Genomic DNA, 17,809 nt, shown 5'->3' on the forward strand with positions numbered 1-17,809 from the left:
CTTATACAATCTCACAGTGACTACACATGGAGTACATCCATAGTCAGCATATACAACATGCCCCATCGAGGTCCTCATCTAAGTCCTGTGCAGCAGAACTCACGCACAAACTCGCCTTCCGGGGAGCTGGCCCCGAGCTATCCTATCCCTCCAGCCTTGCTGCAGCCCACTCGTGCCCGGTGCCTCACCCTGTGCTGATTGCACATCGACACTACCCTCTAAACAACGCACGGTGCCAGTTTCTGAGCTGGTGTCAGCGAGTGTCAGATGCAGTGAAGCTGTGTCTTCTTCTTCTTCTCCTCCATCGCCTCGGGGACAAGCACTGCAGCTGCTTGTTCTTGGTTATCTGAACGCAGAAAGGCACATGGGCAGGTTGTGGTGAGGGGAGGGGAGGGGGGTTGAACAAAATCTGCATGCATACAGCATCAGCAGCTTGTAAGTGAGAAGAGAAAGTGGGACGAGGGGGAAGTGGGATGTGAGAAGAAGGATTAGGAATGAGCATACCGTTATTGTGGCCAATGGGCTTCAACTTTGCCCCTTGCCACAGCCACGGTGACGTCCCATCCAATGATGTCGAGCATTCTCTCCTCCAGTTGCCCAAGGCCTGTATCGCAGCTTGCCCCCCAACTCCCCCCACCACCTGCCTGCCGCTACTCCTGGCAATTGTGAGTGAACTTAGCCTGCAAGAGAAAGGGAAGTGTGTCAGTGAGTGTGGTGCAGTGTTTTTGGGTGATGTGCCTGCCATGATTGAATAGCTGCCAATGTGTGGAAGGTGTGAGATGCGGGTGTGAGTGTTTCAGCGGTCGTAAGGTTATGAGGGTGAAGTGAAGCTATGATTGTGAGGTATGAGTGGTAAAAGAATTGTTGGTAGGTGAGTGACAGAGGTGTGGTGCAGAGGGTGGGCTATGGCATTTGATGAAGTCTTCATTCACCTTGACCTGCCGTGTGAGCTCAGTAAACTTCTTGCAGCATTGGATCGAGGACTCGGGGACCAGGTTGTTGGCCGCCACGTAAGCAGATAACTCCTGCCACAGCCTTACACACATATGAGCTGATGGCTTCCAACCAGCTTATGGAAAGAGAACGGCCCACCTCCTCCCCATGGCGACCACCAATGCCTCTAGTCACATCTGAGAACCTTGGTGTTCTCTCCCTCTGCTGCTGCTCAGATATCTCTTCCGAGTCAGTTTTGCTTCCAAGTGACGCTCCACATGGAATGACAATGAGGTGTTATTGCATCAAAGAACGTTCCCTTTAAGTAGTGGAGAAAGCCGAGGCCAAACATGACTTGGAATTAGACTGCACCCGATATTGGCCCACATGTTGAGAGGTAAGCCAATGAGCAGCAGTTTTAGCACAGAGATCAGCACTGTAATCATGTAAATGAGCAATCAGCATGAATTTTGCGTGTTACCTAGATCACATTGACCTGACGCAGATAAATAGCGCTGGGCCATGACATCGCCTGTTTCCAGGCCACATCCAATTTCTATACCGATGTTCTATATTGCCTTTTCCCCGATCTCGCTCATTGTATTTATTTGTTTTCTATTTTCTTCCATTTTCTCCTGAAGGTGCTGACTCTCAATGAGGTTCAGACCCCCTCCTGTCCTGAAGATGCTGACTCTCACTGGGGTTCAGTTCCATGGGCACCGGATGCTGCCTAGAATCTCCTGGAGTAACTACTCCTTATGTCTGAACCTGTTATGCCTAAATAAACATCTATGTGTGTGACATCAAGGAGCCCTAGTGAAATTGAAGCCAATATAAATCAGGGAAAAACTCTCCACTGGCTGGACTCATACCTAGCACAAAGGAAGATGGTTGTGGTTGTTGCAGGCCAATCATCTCAGCCCCAGGGCATCGCTGCAGGAGTTCCTCAGGGCAGTATCATAGGCTCAACCATCTTCAGCTGCTTCATCAATGACTTTTCCTCCATCATATGGGCAGCAGTGGGGATGTTCGCTGATGATTGCAGTGTTCATTTTAATATGTAACTCCTCAGATGATGAAGCAGTCCATGCCCACATGCAGCAAGCCCTGCACACCAATTAGGTTTGGACTGATATGTAGCAAGTAACATTCACGCCACACAAGTGCCAGGCAATAACTATCTCCAACAAGAGAGAGACTAACCACCTCCCCTTAACATTCAATGACATTACTGTTATGTATTTAACCCTTTGTAACCTGCATGACACCTGACCACCAGAGGCCCCACCTGTTGGAGTCCCAAGGGATCCCAGCATCCCTTGGGAGCACAGTATATAAGCAGGCCACCCATGAGGCACCTGCACTCTGGAATCTTATTAAAGGAGCTAAGGTCACACTTGCTCATTGTACTCAGTTTCCACCTTTATTATAAGTGTACCAATTGGCGACGAGGTAACGAACAACCGTGCGAAAATGCAAAGAACAGTCAGCATCCTGGAGAAGTTCTCAGAAGGGGATGATTGGGAGGCCTTCATTGAAAGACTCGACCAATACTTCGTGGCCAACGAAGGGGACGAGAAGGCTACCAAACGAAGGACGATCCTCTTTACTGTCTGTGAGGCAACATCCTATGGCCTCATGAAGAATTTCCTGGCCCCGACAAAACCAATAGAGAAATCCTACGAAGAATTGTGTACGCTGGTCCGGGAGCACCTAAATCCTAAGGTGTTTTGATGGCGAGATATCGGTTCTACACGTGTCAACGATCGGAGGGCCAGGAAGTGGCAAGCTACGTCACCGAACTAAGGCGCCTCGCAGGACATTGTGAATTTGGGGGATTCCTGGATCAAATGCTTAGAGACTTTTTTGTACTGGGCATTGGACATGAGACAATCCTTCGCAAACTGTTGACTGTAGAAACTCCGAATCTAAGTAAATCCATAACGATAGCCCAGGCATTTATGTCCACCAGCGACAACACCAAGCAGATTTTGCAGAATAAAGTATTGTCGGTCTCAAGCAGAAATGTATATGGCAGAACGTACACGCCGGCTGCTGCTGCATGACCTCAGATAACCCAGAGTCCGCCATCAATTGTTAATGCGAGGCATCACGGAGGTGATCATCGGCCCCATCAATGCCGCTTTAAGCACTATGCGTGCAATGGTTGCAGAACAATTGGACACCTTCAACGAATGTGCAGGCGAGCTGCAAACCACCACGTTGCAGAGGAAGATCGATCTACTGTAGATCAGGCTGAATTGGAAACTCGTACTGAGGAGGCAGAAGTGTACGGGGTACACACATTCACTGCAAAATGCCCACCAATAATGTCAAAAGTTGAATTGAACAGTATTCCAGTATCTATGGAGCTGGACACGGGGGCAAGTCAGTCCATAATGAGTAAAAAGGCCTTCGACAGGCTGTGGGGAAAAGGCACACAGGTCCAAGCTCAGCCCCATTCACACCAAACTAAGGACTTACACCAAGGAACTAATCCCTGTAATTGGCAGTGCAGAAGTTAAAGTCTCCAATGTCGGAGCAGTACACGAACTCCCGCTGTGGATTATGCCAGGGGATGGCCCCACGTTGTTCGGCAGAAGCTGGCTGGGAAAAATCCGCTAGAACTGGGACGACATCCGTGCGCGTTCATCCGTCGACGACGCCTCATGTACCCAGGTTCTGAGCAAGTTCCCATCATTGTTTGAACCAGGCATTGGTAGCTTCTCGGGGGCGAAAGTGCAGATCCACTTGGTTTCCAGTACATGACCCATCCACCACAAGGTTCGGGCGGTACCGTACATGATGCATGAAAAAGTAGAAATTGAGCTGGACAGGCTGCAACGTGAGGCATTATCGCGCTGGTGGAACTCAACGACTGGGCCAATCCGATTGTCCCGGTACTCAAGGAGGATGGCACGGTGAGAATTTGTGGGGACTATAAAGTAACAATTAACCGTTTTTCGCTGCAAGACCAGTACCCACTACCCAAGGCAGACGACCTATTTGCGACCCTGGCTGGAAGAAGACGTTCACTAAGTTGGACCTGACCTCGGCCTACATGACGCAGGAGGTGGAGGAGTCTTCGAAAGGCCTCACCTGCATCAACACACACAAAGGTCTGTTCATCTACAACTGGTGCCCGTTTGGGATTCAGTTGGCCACAACAGGCTAATGAATCGGGGATTTTGCAACCAGTCACTTATGCATCCAGGAGTTTGTCCAAGGCCAAAAGGGCCTATAGCATGATTGAAAAAGAGGCTCTGGCATGTATCTATGGGGTAAAAAAAATGCACACGTACTTATTTAGCCTCAAGTTTGAGCTTGAAACTGACCACAAGCCACTCATATCGCTGTTTTCTGAGAGCAAAGGGATTAATAATGCCTCGGCCCGCATCCAAAGATGGGTGCTCACGCTGTCGGCATACATCTATGTAATCCAGGCACAGAAAACTGCGCAGATGCTCTCAGTTGGCTGCCATTGCCCACCACCTGGGTGGAAATGGCACAGCCAGCGGACTTGCTCATGGTCATGGAGGCATTCGAGAACGAGAAGCCCTCGTTACGGTCCACCAGATCATGACCTGGACCAGCCAGGATCCTTTACTGTCTTTGGTAAAAAAAAACTGTGTCCTCCATGGGAGCTGGTCCGGTGTCCCAGCGGAGATGCAGGAGGCGATTAAGCCGTTCCACAGACGCAAAGATGAGTTGTCCCTGCAGGCGGACTGTCTATTGTGGGGCAATCGTGTGGTCTTGCCCAAGAAAGGCAGAGACACCTTCATATGTGAACAGCACAGCACCCACCCAGGCATTGTAATGATGAAAGCTATAGCCAGATCCCATGTGTGGTGGCCCGGCATCGACTCAGATTTAGAGTCATGCATGCGCCAATGCAACACTTGCTCTCAGCTGAGCAATGTACCCAGAGAGGCACTGCTAAGTTTGTGGTCGTGGGCCTCAAAAAACCGTGGTCGAGAATCCATGTAGACTATGCGGGCCCATTTCTAGGCAAAATGTTTTTGGTTGTCGTGGACGCTTACTCAAAATGGATTGAATGTGCAATAATGTCTGTAAGCTCGTCCACAGCCACCATTGAAAGCCTACGAGCCATGTTTGTCATGCATGGCTTGCCTGATGTCCTAGTCAGCGACAATGGGCCGTGCTTCACCAGTGCTGAATTCAAAGAATTCATGACCCGCAACGGGATCAAACACATCACATCTTCCCCGTTCAAGCCGCATCCAACGGCCAGGCAGAACGGGCAGTTCAGACCATCAAGCAAAGCTTGAAATGTGTAATGGAAGGCTCCCTGCAGACCCGACTGTCCCGAGTGCTGCTCCGCTACCGCACCAGACCCCACTCACTCACCGGGGTTCCCCCAGCCGAGCTGCTCATGAAAAGAGCGCTTAAAACAAGGCTCTCTCTTGTCCACCCTGATCTCCATGATCATGTGGAGGGCAAGCGGCATCAACAAAGTGTGTACCCTGATCGCTCAAATTTGTCACGTGACATTGAGATCAATGATCCTGTGTTTGTGCTCAATTATGGACATTGTCCCAAATGGCTTGCTAGCACGGTCACAGCCAAAGAGGGGAGTAGGGTGTTTCAGGTCAAATTTGCCAATGGACAAACGCACAGAAAACATTTGGACCAAATTAAATTGCGGTTCACCAACAGCTACGAACAACCCGAAGAGGACACCACCAACTTTGACCCTCCAACACACGCACAAGTGGCAACTGACATCATGGTTAACCACGAAACCGAACTCATCATCCCCAGCAGCTGGCTGCCCAACAACCCAGTGAAGAACTGACCAATCCACCCACACCCGCATTTGAACGGAGACAATCGACAAGGGAATGTAAAGCCCCGGATCGTCTCACCTTATAAATAAGTATTATTGACTTCGCGGGGGAGTGATGTTATGTATTTAACCCTTTGTAACCTGCATGACACCTGACCACCAGAGGGCCCACCTGTTGGAGTCCCAAGGGATCCCAGCATGGCTTGGGAGCACAGGATATAAGCAGGCCACCCACGAGGTACTTGCGCTCTGGAATCTTATTAAAGGAGCTAAGGTCACACGTGCTCATTGTACACAGTACTCAGTTTCCACCTTTATTCTGATTTTACCATTGTCAAATCCCCCATCATCAACATCCTGGGGGTTACCATTGACCAGAAAGGTAACTGGACCAGACAGATAAATACTGTGGCAACTCACTCATGCAGAGTATCTCACCTCCTGGCTCCCCAAAGTCTTTCCACCATCTGCAAGGCACAAGTCAGGAGTGTGATGGAATACTCTCCACTTGCCTGGATGAGTGCAGCTCCAACAACACTCAAGAAGCTCAACATCATCCAGGACAAAGCAGCTGCTTGATTGGCACCCCATCCATCACCTTCAACATTCACTCCCTCCACCACCGGCGCAGCAGGATGCAAGTATGCACTTGCTGCAACTCGCCAAGGCTTTTTCAGCAGCACCTCCCAAACCCGCGACCTCTACCACCAGAAGAACAAAGACATAAGGTCCATGGGAACATCACCACCTCCAAGTTCTCCTGTAAGTCACACACCATCCTGATTTGGAAATATATCGCCGTTCCTTCATTGTTGCTGGGTCAAAATCCTGGAACTCCCTCCCTGACAGCATTATGAGAGAACCTTCACCACGCGGACTGCAGCGGTTCAAAGCCATCTTCTCAAGTGCAATTAGGGATGGGCAGTAAATGCTGGGCCTTGCCAGCAATGCCCAATGAATAAAATAATAAATTCCACAGAATACAAGCCTAGTTTATGTAATCTCTCCTAATAATTTAACCCCTGGAGCCCTGGTAACATTCAGGTGAATCTGCACTGTGCTCCTTCCAAGGCCAATATATGCTTTCCAATACAGTACTCTAGATATGTTGTAACCAGGACTTTGCTTAGCTATTGTAAAATTCCTCCCAAGTTTATGTTCTAGCCCTCTAGTTATATAGGCTAATATTCCATTGACGTGAAACATAGAAACATAGAAAATAGGTGCAGGAGCAGGCCATTAGGCCCTTCAAGCCTGCACCACCATTCAATAAGATCATGGCTGATCATTCCCTCAGTACCTCTTTCCTGCTTTCTCTCCATACCCTTTGATTCCCTTAGCCGTAAGGGCCATATCGAAATCCCTCTTGAATATATCCAATGAACTGGCATCAACAACTCTCTGCGGCAGGGAATTCCACAGGTTAACAACTCTCTGAGTGGAGAAGTTTCTCCTCATCTCAGTCTAAATGGCCTACTCCTTATCCTAAGACTGTGTCCCCTGGTTCTGGACTTCCCTAACATCGGGAACAATCTACCCGCATCTAACCTGTCCAGTCCCGTCAGAATCTTGTATGTTTCTATGAGATCCCCTCTCATTCTTCTAACTCCAATGTATAAAGGCCCAGTTGATCCAGTCTCTCCTCATATGTCAGTCCAGCTATCCTGGGAATCAGTCTGATGAACCTTCGCTGCACTCCCTCAATAGCAAGAACCTCCTTCCTCACATTAGGAGACCAAAACTGAACACAATATTCCAAGTGAGGCCTCATCAAGGCCCTGTACAACTGCAGTAAGACCTCCCTGCTCCTATACTCAAATCCCCTAGCTATGAAGTCCAACATTTGCCTTCTTTACCGCCTGGTGTACCTGTATGCCAACTTTCAGTGACTGATGAACCATGACACCCAGGTCTCGTTGAACCTCCCCTTTTCCTAATCTGCCACCATTCAGATAATATTCTGTCTTTGCGTTTTTCCCCCCAAAGTGGATCACCTCACATTTATCCACATTAAACTGCATCTGCCATGCATTTGCCCACTCACTTAACCTGTCTAAGTCACCCTGCAGCCTCTTAGCATCCCCCTCACAGCTCACACCGCCACCCAGTTTAGTTTCATCTGCAAACTTGGAGATATTACACTCAATTCCTTCATCCAAATCATTGATGTATATTGCAAAGAGCTGGGGTCCCAGCACTGAGCCCTGCGGCACTCCACTAGTCACTGTCTATCATCCTGAAAAGGACCCGTTTATCCCGACACTCTGCTTCCTGTCTGCCAACCAGTTCTCTATCCCATCAGTACATTTCCCCCAATACCATGTGCTTGATTTTGCACACCAATCTCTTGTCTGGACCTTGTCAAAAGCCTTTTGAATATTCAAATACACCACATCCACTGGTTCTCCCTTGTCCACTCTATTAGTTACACCCTCAAAAAATTCCAGAAGATTTGTCAAGCATGATTTCCCTTTCATAAATCCATGTTGACTTGGACTGATCCTGTCACTGCTTTCCAAATGCGCTGCTATTTCATCCTTAATAATTGATTCCAACATTTTCCCCAGCAATGGTGTCAGGCTAACCGGTCTATAATTACCCGCTTTCTCTCTCCCTCCCTTTTTAAAAAGTGGTGTTACATTAGCTACCCTCCAGTCCATAGGAACTGATCCCGAGTCGATAGACTGTTGGAAAATGATCATCAATGCATCCACTATTTCTAGGACCACTTCCTTAAGTACTCTGGGATGCAGACTATCAGGCCCCGGGGATTTATCGGCCTTCAATTCCATCAATTTCCCGAACACAATTTCCCGCCTAATAAGGATATCCTTCAGTTCCTCCTTCTCACCAGACTCTCGGTCCCCTAGTACTTCCGGAAGGTTATTTGTGTCTTCCTTCGTGAAGACAGAATCAAAGTATTTGTTCAATTGGTCTGTCATTTCTTTGTTCCCCATTATAAATTCACCTGAATCCAACTGCAAGGGACCTACATTTGTCTTCACTAATCTTTTTCTCTTCACATATCTATAGAAGTTTTTGCAGTCAGTTTTTATGTTCCCGGCAAGCTTTTTCTCGTACTCTATTTTCCCCCTCTTAATTAAACCCTTTGTCGTCCTCTGCTGAATTCTAAATTTCTCCCAGTCCTCAGGTCTGTTGCTTTTTAAGGCCAATTTATATGCCTCTTCCTTGGATTTAACACTATCCTTAATTTCCCTTGTTAGCCACGGTTGAGCCACTTTCCCCATTTCATTTTTACTCCAGACAGGGATGTACAATTGCTGGAGTTCATCCATGTGATCTTTAAATGTTTGCCATTGCCTATCCACCATCAACCCTTTAAGTATTCTAGCCAATTCACGCCTCAAACCATTGAAGTTACCTTTCCTCAAGTTCAGGACCCTAGTTTCTGTATTAACTGTGTCACTCTCCATCCTAATAATGAATTCTACCATATTATGGTCACTCTTCCCCAACAAGATTGCTAATTAGTCCTTTCTCTTACACATCACCCAGTTTAGGATGGCCAGCTCCCTGGTTGGTTCCTCGACATATTGGTCTAGAAAACCATCCCTAATACACTCCAGGAAATCCTCCTGCACTGCATTGCTACCAGTTTGGTTAGCCCAATCAATATGTAGATTAAAGTCACCCATGATAACTGCTGTACCTTTATTGCACACATCCCTAATTTCTTGGTTGATGCTGCCCCCAACCTTACACAACTCCCACTAGCGTTTTCTGCCCTTTGGCAGCTCCACCCATACCAATTCCACTTCATCCAGGCTAATGTCCCTCCTTACCATTGCATTAATTTCCTCCTTAACCAGCAATGCCACCCCGGCTCCTTTTCGTTTCTGTCTATCCTTCCTAAATGTTGAATACCCCTGGATGTTGAGTTCCCAGCTTTGGTCACCCTGGAGCCATGTCTCTGTGATGCCAATTACATCATACCCGTTAACTGCTATCTGCGCAGTTAATTTGTCCACCTTATTCCGAATACTCCTCGCATTGAGGCACAGAGCCTTCAGGCTTGTCTTTTTAATACACTTTGCCCCTTTAGAATTTGGCTGCAATGTGGCCCTTTTTGCTTTTTGCCTTAGGTTTCTCTGTCCTCCACTTTTACTTTTCTTCTTTCTATCTTTTGCTTCTGCCCCCATTCTATTTCCCTCTGTCTCCCTGCATAGGTTCCCATCCCCCTGCCATATTAGTTTAACTCCTCCCCAACAGCACTAGCAAACAATCCCCCTAGGACATTGGTTCCGGTCCTGCCCAGGTGCAGACCGTCCGGTTTGTACTGGTCCCACCACCCCCAGAACCGGTTCCAATGTCCCAGGAATTTGAATCCCTCCCTGCTGCACCACTCCTCAAGCCACGTATTCATCTGAGCTACCCTGCGATTCCTACTCTGACCAGCATGTGGCACTGGTAGCAATCCTGAGATTACTACTTTTGAGAGCCTACTTTTTAATTTAGCTCCTAGCTCCCTAAATTCATCTTGTAGGACCTCATCCCTTTTTTTACCTATATCGTTGGTACCTATATGCACCACAACAACTGGCTGTTCACCCTCCCTTTTCAGAATGCCCTGTACCCGCTCCGAGACATCCTTGACCCTTGCACCAGGGAGGCAATATACCATCCTGGAGTCTCGGTTGCGGCCGCAGAAACATCTATCCATTCCCCTTACAACAGAATCCCCTACCACTATAGCTCTCCCACTTTTTTTCCTGCCCTCTTGTGCAGCAGAGCCACCCACGGTGCCATGAACTTGGCTGCTGCTGCCCTCCCCGATGAGTCATCCCCTCAACAGTACCCAAAGCGGTGTATCTGTTTTGCAGGGGGATGACCGCAGGGGACTCCTGCACTACCTTCCTTGCACTGCTCTTCCTGTTAGTCATCCATTCCCTATCTGGCTGTGTACCCTTTTCCTGCGGTAAGACCAACTCACTAAACGTGCTATTCACGTCATTCTCAGCATCGTGCATGCTCCAGAGTGAATCCACCTGCAGCTCCAGCGCCGCAATGCGGTCAGTCAGGAGCTGCAGCCGGACACACTTCCAGCACACGTAGTCGTCAGGGACACTGGAAGCGTCCCTGACTTCCCACATAGCACAGGAGGAGCATAACACATGTCCGAGCTCTCCTGCCATGACTTAACCCCTAGATAAACGTAATTTGGCAACAACAATGATAGAAGGTTACTTACTGATAAAGAAAAGAAAAAGAAAAACCACTTACCAATCACCAGCCAATCCTTACCCCCTTGGCTGTGACGTCACCTTTCAATTTCTTTCTACTTATTTTTTGCCTTCTCTCCCTGCAGCTGCAGCGGCTGGCCTCTCCGACGCGTTGGGCCATTTGTAGGCCTCCGACGTACCCGGACTCCTTGCTGCTCACACTCCCGCTTCTCCGACGCGTTCGGCCTTTTGTAGGCCTCCGGCATCCCTGGACTCCCTGCTGCTCACACTCCCGCCTCTCCGACACGTTGGGCCTTTTGTAGGCCTCCGACGTACCCGGACTCCCTGCTGCTCGTGAATTAGCTAGAATGATACTTAAAGGGTTGACAGTGGATAGGCAATGGCAAACATTTAAAGATCACATGGATGAACTTCAAAAATTGTACATCCCTGTCTGGAATAAAAATAAAATGGGGAAGGTGGCTCAACCATGGCTAACAAGGTAAATTAAGGATAGTGTTAAATCCAAGGAAGAGGCATATAAATTGGCTAGAAAAAGCAACAAACCTGAGGACTGGGAGAAATTTAGAATTCAGCAGAGGACGACAAAAGGTTTAATTAGGAGGGGGAAAATAGAGTATGATAGGAAGCTTGCTGGGAACATAAAATCTGACTACAAAAGCTTCTATAGATATGTGAAGAGAAAAAGATTAGTGAAGGCAAACATAGGTCCCTTGCAGTCAGAATCAGGTAAATTTATAATGGGGAACAAAGAAATGACAGACCAATTGAACAAATACTTTGGTTCTGTCTTCACGAAGGAAGACACAAATAACCTTCCGGAAATACTAGGGGACCGAGGGTCTAGCAAGAAGGAGGAACGGAAGGATATCCTTATTAGGCGGGAAATTGTGTTCGGGAAATTGATGGAATTGAAGGCCGATAAATCCCCGGGGCCTGATAGTCTGCATCCCAGAGTACTTAAGGAAGTGGCCCTAGAAATAGTGGATGCATTGATGATCATTTTCCAACAGTCTATCGACTCGAGATCAGTTCCTATGGACTGGAAGGTAGCTAATGTAACACCACTTTTTAAAAAAGGGAGAGAGAAAACGGGGAATTATAGACCAGTTAGCCTGACATCAGTAGTGGGGAAAATGTTGGAATCAATTATTAAAGATGAAATAGCAACACATTTGGAAAGCAGTGACAGGATCGGTCCAAGTCAGCATGGATTTATGAAAGGGAAATCATGCTTGACAAATCTTCTAGAATTTTTTGAGGATGTAACTAGTAGAGTGGACAAGGGAGAACCGGTAGATGTGGTGTATTTGGATATTCAAAAGGCCTTTGAAAAGGTCCCACACAAGAGATTGGTGTGCAAAATTAAAGCGCATGGTATTGTGGATAATGTATTAACGTGGATAGAGAACTGGTTGGCAGACAGGAAGCAGAGGGTCGGGATAAGTGGGTCCTTTTCAAAATGATAGACAGTGACTAGTGGGGTGCCGCAGGGCTCAGTGCTTGGACCCCAGCTAGTTACAGTATACATTAATGATTTGGATGAAGGATGAGAGTGTAATATCTCCAAGTTTGCAGATGACACTAAGCTGGGTGGCGGTGTGAGCTGTGAGAAGGATGCTAACAGGCTTCAGGGTGACTTGGACAGGTTAGGTGAGTGGACAAATGCATGGCAGATGCAGTATAATGTGGGTAAATGTGAGGTTATCCACTTTGGTGGCAAAAACATGAAGGCATAATATTATCTGAATGGCAACAGATTAGGAAAAGGGGAGGTACAACGAGACCTGGGTGTCATGGTTCATCAGTCATTGAAAGTTGGCATGCAGGTACAGCAGGCAGTGAAGAAGGCAAATGGCATGTGGGCCTTCATAGCTAGGGGATTTGAGTATCGGGGCCGGGAGGTCTTGCTGCAGTTGTACAGGGCTTTGGTGAGGCCTCACCTGGAATATTGTGTTCAGTTTTGGTTTAATGTGAGGAAGGACGTTCTTGCTATTGAGGGAGTGCAGCGAAGGTTCACCAGACTGATTCCCGGGATGGCTGGACTGACATATGAGGAGAGACTGGATCGACTGGGCCTGTATTCACTGGAGTTTAGAAGAATGAGAGGGAATCTCATAGAAACATATACAATTCTGACAGGACTGGACAGGTTAGATGCAGGAAGAATGTTCCGGATGTTGGGGAAGTCCAGAACCAGGGGTCACAGTCTAAGGATAAGGGGTAAGCCATTTAGGACCGAGATGAGGAGAAACTTCTTCACTCAGAGTTGTTAACCTGTGGAATTCTCTACCACAGAGAGTTGTTGATGCCAGTTCGTTAGATATATTCAAGAGGGAATTAGATATGGCCCTTATGGCTAAAGGGATCAAAGGGTATGGAGAGAAAGCAGGAAAGGGGTACGGAGGTGAAGGATCAGCCATGATCTTATTGAATGGTGGTGCAGGCTTGAAGGGCCGAATGGCCTACTCCTGTACCTATTTTCTATGTTTCTATGTTTCTAGCCTGTTTGATTATTTTTTTAGATATGACTACTCCATTTTAGTGATCTGTATACATGGACCCCTCATCTCTTTGGACTGCCACTGTTCATAGCTTTTCACCACTGAAATAATACTCGGATGCATCTTATTTTGGTCCAAAATAGATGACCTCACACTTGCCTGCGTTGAAATCCATCTGCTACAGTTTTGCCCACTTAATCTATCAATGTCTCTTTGTTATTTTATCCTCCCATCTACACTAATTACTATACCATCAATCGTTGTGTCATCAGCAAACTTGGATATATGGCTCTCTATTGCTTTATTTAAGTCATTAATAAATATAGTGAATAGTTGAGGCCCCAGCACTGATCCTTGTGGAACACTACTAGTCATTTCCTTCCAATCTGAGTACTTACCCATTATCCCTAATCTCTGTCTTCTACTGCATAACCAATCAGGAACTCGAACCACATCCGGGGAGGTGGATGATGAGCTACAGATGGGAATGGGTGAATTATTTAAAGCTTCCCGAAGAGCTGTAACAGCTGCTTCCTTAGAATCAGTGGTCAGCTCCTAAATCTGCCTCATTAACTGTTGAAAAATCTGTGGGATGAGCTTGTTCAGGGTGGTTTACACTCTTTGGAATAGGACCTATCATCAGGAATTCCTTATCATTCACTTTGTGATGGTCCCCCACAATCTGTGTAGGACTGTGTGAAGTTTGGTTCCCTGGACAGTGTTCGTCAGAGGCGGAGAGATCTTGTTATTAGTTTACATAAGAATTAGGAACAGGAGTGGACTCTCTGCTTTCTGTTAGCCAGCCAGTTCTCTATCCATGCTAGTACATTTCCTCTGACTCCGCGTACCTTTATCTTCTGCAGTAACCTTTTGTGTGGCACCTTATCGAATGCCTTTTGGAAATCTAAATACACCACATCCATCAGTACACCTCTATCCACCATGCTCGTTATATCCTCAAAGAATTCCAGTAAATTAGTTAAACATGATTTCCCCATTCATGAATCCATGTTGCGTCTGCTTGATTGCACTATTCCTATCTAGATGTCCCGCTATTTCTTCCTTAATGATAGCTTCAAGCATTTTCCCCATTACAGATGTTAAACTAACCGGCCTATAGTTACCTGCCTTTTGTCTGCCCCCTTTTTTAAACAGAGGCGTTACATTAGCTGCTTTCCAATCCGATGGTACCTCCCCAGAGTCCAGAGAATTTTGGTAGATTATAACGATGCATCTGCTATAACTTCCGCCATCTCTTTTAATACCCTGGGATGCATTTCATCAGGACCAGGGGACTTGTCTACCTTGAGATCCATTAGCCTGTCCAGCACTATCATCCCTAGTGATAGTGATTGTCTCAAGGTCCTCCCTTCCCACATTCCTGTGACCAGCAATTTTTGGCATGGTTTTTGTGTCTTCCACTGTGAAGACCGAAGCAAAATAATTGTTTAAGGTCTCAGCCATTTCCACATTTCCCATTATTAAATCCCCCTTCTCATCTTCTAAGGGACCAACATTTACTTTAGTCACTCTTTTCCGTTTTATATATAGGTAAAAGCTTTTACTATCTGTTTTTATGTTTTGCGCAAGTTTACTTTCGTAATCTATCTTTCCTTTCTTTATTGCTTTCTTAGTCATTCTTTGCTGTCGTTTAAAATTTTCACAATCTTCTAGTTTCCCACTAACCTTGGCCACCTTATACGCATTGATTTTTAATTTGATACTCTCCTTTATTTCCTTGGTTATCCATGGCTGGTTATCCCTTCTCTTACCGCCCTTCTTTTTCACTGGAATATATTTTTGTTGAGCACTATGAAAGAGCTCCTTAAAAGTCCTCCGCTGTTCCTCAATTGTGCCACCATTTAGTCTGTGTTCCCAGTCTACTTTAGCCAACTCTGCCCTCATCCCACTGTAGTCCCATTTGGTTAAGCATAGTACACTCGTTTGAGACACTGCTTCCTCACCCTCAATCTGTATTACAAATTCAACCATACTGTGATCACTCATTCCGAGAGGATCTTTTACGAGGAGATCGTTTATTATTCCTGACTCATTACACAGGACCAGATCTAAGATAGCTTGCTCCCTTGTAGGTTCTGTAACATACTGTTCTAAGAAACAATCCCGTATGCATTCTATGAATTCCTCCTCAAGGCTACCCCGTGTGATTTGATTTGACCAATCGATATGTAGGTTAAAATCCCCCATGATTACTGCCGTTCCTTTTTCACATGCCTCTATTATTCCCTTGATTATTGTCCGCCCCACTGTGAAGTTATTATTTGGGGGCCTATAAACTATGCCCACCACTGACTTTTTCCCCTTATTATCTCTAATCTCCACCCACAATGATTCAACATTTTGTTCATTAGAGCCAATATCGTCTCTCACAACTGCCCTGATATCATCCTTTATTAACACAATGTTCTGGTTAATCTTGTCAAGAACATCGCTGGTTGCTGGCCAAACATCTGGTTTCAGGATAGTGGCCGGTATGAACTGGAAATGAAGAAGAAATTCCCGGTCATATCGCTTCTTGCCCTATGGACTGAGTAATTTCCACTGTTCTTCTTCGATGCCACACCCCTGATAGTCACCAGGGCTCCATTCCTGCTGATCTCGGTGCTTTCACGCACTGAAACCGGCTCTGAAATATTATTTTCCGGTTTTACCACAGGCCCAATCGGAACTGCCCAGTCGCTGTTGGCAGCCGTGCCTTCAGCCAGCTAGGTCCCAGCTCTGGAATTCTCTCCCAAACCCCTCTGCCTCTCTCTCCTCCTTAAGATGGTCCTTAAAACCTTTCCTCTCTGACCAAGCTTTTGATCACCTGTCCTAATATCTCCTTATGTGGCTCGGGTTATCAAATGTTTGTTTGATAATCGCTCCGGTGAAGCGCCTTTGGACATTTTACTACGTTGAAGGCACTACGTAAATGCAGGTTGTTGTATCTTTAATTTTGTAACATTCAGCACCAGCTACATTTCCTGTTGTACAGAAACTCCAATTAAACATATAATCCCAGATGCTTCCTTTGGCAAGGCTAACTGTTGTCCTTGCCGGTTGATCAGTGATTACACATCCCTGAAACTTAAAAACCTGCACGTTTTTAATTAAGTTCCCCCATTAAGCAAGTGATTACTTCATGCTGAAACGGACCATTGCTGTAGGGTGAGTCTCAGTTCAAAGGTCCACTGGTCACCACTTTAAAATTGAATCATATTTCCCTGCTTAACAAACAAAGGCTAAAGGCTAAAGGTGAAAAGCTAACATTACTATAATACAAGCAGAAATCAATAGCAGTATTACATTAGCACCTGTAAAATCAGTCTGATTAACTGTTTCTTTACACACACATATCCATATACATCATCATCATAGGCAGTCCCTCAAAATCAAGGAAGACTTGCTTCCACTCCAAAAGTGAGTTCTCAGGTGACTGAACAGTCCAATACGGGAATTACAGTCTCTGTTGTAGGTGGGACAGTCATTGGAGGAAAGGGTGGGTGGGACTGGTTTGCCGCACGCTCCTTCCGCTGCCTGCGCTTGCTTTCTGCATGCTCTCGGCGACGAGACTCGAGGTGCTCAGCGCCCTCCCGGATACTCTTCCTCCACTTAGGGCGGTCTTGGGCCAGGGATTCCCAGATGTCAGTGGGGATGTCGCACTTAATCAAGGAGGCTTTTAGGGTGTCCTTGAAACGTTTCCTCTGCCCACCTGGGGCTCGCTTGCCATGTAGAAGTTCCGAGTAGAGCGCTTGCTTTGGGAGTCTCGTGTCGGACGTGCGGGCGATGTGGCACATCCATATACATTTAACATAAAGTTATGTATGTTAACTGGGTTTTACCTGCCACTGGAGGGTGCGACTGTCGGAGTCCTAATGGTCACTGGCAGACATGTGCAAGCCGTGTATATAATGTTGGCAGCCATGTTGAATGCTCACTTTGAGAATAAATAAACTGGAATAAGGTCATGTCTGAACTAGCTCACCGAACTTAGCCTCGTGGAGTTATTCGATACTTAACACACACACACACACACACACCCATACACAGATACACACACACTCAACAAAGTCATACACAATAACAACAACTTGTTTTATATAGAAACATTAACGTAGCGAAACATCCCAAGATGCTAAACACACACACAACACAGACACACATATAGATTTACACAAATATAATAAGCCAGAGAACATGAGGGTGATGGGGAGGGAGGGGATGATGGAGGGTGGGGAATGGGGTGACGGGGAGGAGGGTGATGGGGAGAGTGGGTGATCAGGAGAGGGCGATTGGGAGGAAGGGGATGATGGGAGTGGGGAGTGATGGGGTCAGGGTTATGGCGAGGAAAGGGATGATGGAGA

The sequence above is a fragment of the Pristiophorus japonicus genome, chromosome 18 (genome assembly GCF_044704955.1).
Source record: "Pristiophorus japonicus isolate sPriJap1 chromosome 18, sPriJap1.hap1, whole genome shotgun sequence".
NCBI classification, from domain to species: Eukaryota; Metazoa; Chordata; class Chondrichthyes; family Pristiophoridae; genus Pristiophorus; species Pristiophorus japonicus.